The following is a 4825-nucleotide window of genomic DNA, read 5'->3' as shown; positions in this document are numbered from 1 at the left end:
GCGATCCCGCCGCTCGCTCCGACCGACGGCTCTGCCCGCCCGGCCCCGAGCCCGGGGCAGCCCCATCCCCGCCCCATCCCCGCCCCATCCCTCGGCACCCGGGACCCGCCCGGCCCCGGCACCGCCGGCTCGGCTCCCCCGTGCCCGCCCCGCGCTCACCTCCAGCACGGCGGCGGGTCGGGACAGAGCGCGGCTGCCCGGGGAGGAGACGCCGCCGGCGCTTCCCGGGGCGGGCAGGGGCTCTCGGTGCCCGGCGGCGGCAGGAGGGCTCGATGGCGGCTGCGGGCGGCTGTCAGCGGGCGCGGGGTGCGGCGGGGCCGAGCGAGGGCAGCCCGGCCCCTGGCGGCGCGGCGCTCCCGGCCCTGCCCAGCCCAGCCCTGCCCTGCCCGGCCCCGCCGCGCCGCCCTCAACACGCCCGCCCTGGGGGGAGCCCCGACCCCTGTGGGGCTGCCCCGGTGAGGGATCCCCGCACGGTGCCCGCGGTTTGTGTGGCAGCCGTGAGAGCGAGCAGCGCTTGGTCTGTTCAGCCTGGAGACTGAGGGGAGGCTCATGGCAGTCTGCAGCTGCTCACGGTGGGATGCAGAGGGGCAGACACTGGTCTCTTCTGTCTGATAGGACCCCTGGGGAGGGGCTGAGGTTGTGTCAGGGTGGGATGTCAGGAAAAAGTTCTTCGTCCAGAGTGTGTTTGGGCGCTGGAACAGCTCCCCAGGGCAGTGGTTAAAGCACCAGCCTGAGCGAGTGCAAGAAGCGTTTGGACAGTGCCCTCAGGCACATGGTGTGACCCCTGGGGATGGCCCTGTGCAGGGCCAGGAGTGGGACTCAGTGATCCTTGTAAGTCTCCTCCAACTCAGCACTCCCTAAGTTCACTCCCCTCCCGCCGGGCGCTGGTGAGGGCAGCCTGCCCGGGCAGGGGCTGGCACGTCGGGCCAGGCTGGATGATGACTTAGGAAGAGAGCGGCGGGCGGGCAGGAGGCAGGAATGGAGACAGAGCAGCAAACAGCCAAGAGCAGCACCAGCTCCCTGATGTGCCCGCCTGCAGCTGAAGGTCACATGTATTTGTCATGTCATGTCCAGTGCTCTTGGATAATGTTCAGGGGCTATTGTTACATGATAAAACTGTACTCGTGCAGAGACTTCTTTAAGGAAAGCCCTTTCAAACTGTTTTAATGCAACAGACTATTTTATCTCAATCAGTTGTTAAATTTATTTGCATGGCATGAAGACTGTGATTTAATTGCAAACTGATGGATACTGACATGCCCATGATAGGAAGGGATTTTAAGGAGCATTTATATCAGTGTTACATGTAATGAATTTTCCTGTTTTCCCTTATTCATTAATGGTAAGTGTGGGCATGACATAAAGGCCCAAGAGGAAGGATTCATCAGCTTTTGGTGTTCATAATTAAAAACAGACTGAAAGGTCTCTCCTAGTTTACTTGTATCATCTGTATGACTGAGAAAATACAATTTGGGTAAAACACAACATGGGTATCTCTGCCCCAAGTGGGTGTTGAGACCAAACAGCTGCTTAGGGTTGTTGCCCACTGCTGTTGCTGGACTGTGATCAACCTGCTGCTAAACCCCTTTTCTGTATGCTAGCTGGGGTCTGTGGTGGTTAATGCTTCACAGGCACACTGCCATCTGGAGTACTGACAAAGCCTTTGGGAGAGCAATATAAACCCTTGCTAGGGAACTCAGACTGTATTCTGGACAGCAAAAAGAGAATTTTTGTGTGTAATAAAGATTTTATGAGCTGTTTTTAAACATTTTCTTTTGAAAATTCTAAAATAGTCTAAATACTCAAATTCTAAATATTCTCCTTATTTGTTTTAATTTAAGTGTGTACAATTAGGGTTTTTTAACTGGCCTATCTTTTATTTTAGGTAGGATTTTGTTTGATGTTTTGGAGGATAGAGACAAGTGTGTATTCAGTCTAATAAGTGAAGGATGCTGCACTTTTTCCCCAGACACTTGCAACTACATGACCTGTAACAGGTCTTGTGGTGAGATTGAGCTTCCTTTGAATGCTGAGGAGCTTCCTGTGTCCATGTCTGGTCCTGGTGTGTGTGACTCTGGCAGCGAGAGCTCAGCTTCAGGCAGTGCCACTGTAGAGGTGCTAAGTGCAGAGGTGTGCAGTCTTGCCAGGAGCATCTTTCCCATTGATCATGGGAGGTACCAGCTGGCACAAGTGAATGCACTGTGGCACTGGGTCTGGTTTGAATGAAACAGGAAATAAATCACACATGGTAATAAAGAAAACAATTCTGTAAGTAGATTCCAGATGATGGAAAAGCTCACAGAAGAAAAAGAGTGAGGTGAATGAAACGTCTGCTCAAGTCCAAGACTGAAACTCCAGTCTCACTTGCTGCCTGTATTTAACATCTGAAAAATCTTACATTGGTGAATCTATTGCCAGGCTTTTTTCCACCATGAGCACAATCTTTTGTAGATCTAATCACTAGGAAAAAAAATTAATCTTTCCTCTGTTGTAATGCCGAGGAGAAAGTAAAGAAATCCATGCAGCAGGAAAGAGTCTGGAACACATGGCAAGATGTTTTACTTGTATCACAGTATTTTGCACTTATTATAGTGCCTTTGATCCAATGGCCTTGCAGTATTTTATGAGTTACAAGTGATCTTTGATCTTTTGTTTCCCTATGCTGATGAAAAAGGCTTTGCCTTATTTTTTTTTCTGCCAGCGTAAACTGATTTGCTGAGATTATGCTCAAACTGTAAAGTCAGAAACAAAGCCAAGACAGCAGCTCAGATCACTGCACTCCCCTTCAGTGCCTTCTTTCAGACCTGTATCGCCTTTGTGTCCACACTTCCAAAAGAGGACAGAGTCCAAAATGTGGTGATTAGAAATCACAAGTTGCCCCTGTGATTGTATGGTAGAAATTGTAAAGACCCCAGACAACAGGAGGATGAGCACAGGATAAATAGACAGGCTACTTTATTAAACCCTTTGAAGCACAGTGGATTATGTTTGCACATAATACACCTGCTGTGATGCTGAGGACTAAGATCTGTCTTTGTTAACATGCCATCTAAATTTCATCAGAACATATTTTTCATTAGACTACTTCAACGAGCTGGTCTCTGAGGCATCTGGTGAGCGCTGGATAAAATCCTTGCCATTAAAGTTGGTCTCCCTGGAGAGGGAGAAACTAATAACAGAAGGGACAGGAGAACAAGGGAGCAGACGAGTACCCATTTAGCCCCCAACCAAAACATTGAGATCTAAATTAAGTTGGACACTGAAGGATACAAAGAGAGAGTAACCTTTAATTGCTGATCTCTAGCACCAGCTGCCGGTGTGATAAGCGAGCGGGGAGCGCAGACGGATCCCACCTGCACACAGATCCCAGGTAGCTGCTGGGCTGAGGCAGCTCCTGTGGCTGAAATGTTGAAGACAGCCATGGCAGGAAGGTCAGACAGGAAAAAGCTTCATGGCCTGTAAAAATGGGACTACATGTTTTCCAGCTGCTGGCAGCTGTGCAGAAATCACTTGCACGTGTGGTGATGGGTGGTGCTGGAGGCTGTGGGCAGTTGTCTCTGCTTAGCCAGCCCAGAGCAGCCAACTTGACTGCAGCCAGGAGCTGAAACCGGTCTGCTTGATTTTGCCAAACCAGATTAAGGGCACTTGCATAAAGGGAACAATCACCAGATTGGCTGTGTTGGTGGTTTTCAGTGGGCATAAGGTGGTGTGCTGGTTTCTGGCTCTGTCTCCACTGCTGACACAGTTGAGCTGGGAAGAAAAGGTCTTTTTCTTATGTTGGCATAAAAACAAGATCATGTAGTAGCACATATTGTCCAGAGACCACCAGGTGTGAAAGCAGAATGGCTGGCTACTAAATTCTCTCTCTGCTCTGTGTAGCGGGGAGAGATGTGACATTGTGTGTGATTTCTATCTGTGCAAAACATGCTAAAAGCCTTCTCTTGCTGATATTTAATTGACCTCATGATTCCTAGGAGGAGCAGCAATAATAAGCAGGCAAGGAGAGAAATCTGTTTCCCTCATCCACACTGGCAATGGAGATTTAATTGTGAAACCCCCAAAACAGTGCTGGCTGGGATACAAGAGAGTCATCTGTTACAGAGAATCAAGGTAAGGGCCAAAACAGTAATATAAATATTTGGGGGTTTAGGAGGAAAATTTAAAAATATGCAAAAAGTGAGAAACTGAAACATGTCCTTTTGGAAATGATATCTCTTCATTGTTCAAGAAAATTTCTAAAAAAAAAAAGGAAAAAAAAGAAAAAAATAGGTTGCACTGTAGTCTTAGTTGAAGAACTGACAAGAATATGAATAATTTAATGACCAAAGGCTTAAAATAATTTAAATTTAATAAAAAAATAAATTTAATAAATTTAAATATGATATTCTTATTCAAATAAAATAAGAATCTAAATTAATAAAAAATATAAAAAATAAGTAGGAAAAAAGTGCTAAAATTGTCAAATAGTTTGAAATCAGAATCATAAAGCTGGTAAAGAATGTAAAAGAAGATGAGGTCTGCAGTCAGCAATGCTGAGTGATAAAGATTTGTATAATTTTAGTATAAATATGAAAAAAAAAATAGCTGCTATTCTACTGCTATGTGAAAAATTTGACTAATCAAGTGGAGTGCAAAAGAAACACTGATGTTCAATAAATATTTCTGTTCTGTTTTGGGGTGAAAAACAGACAATAAAGCCATGTTCCAGATTGGTAATAAAATACTTCCTGTACCCAATGCAAGCCTGAGAATGTAAAATAAGAGCAGCTCCAGTTAAATAACTTAAAATCAGCAGCTCTGGATAAACTTTAATCCAACAGTTTTT

Source organism: Zosterops lateralis (assembly GCF_965231275.1).
Source record: "Zosterops lateralis genome assembly, chromosome: 2".
NCBI classification, from domain to species: Eukaryota; Metazoa; Chordata; class Aves; order Passeriformes; family Zosteropidae; genus Zosterops; species Zosterops lateralis.
Note: the sequence above shows the minus strand (reverse complement) of the source record.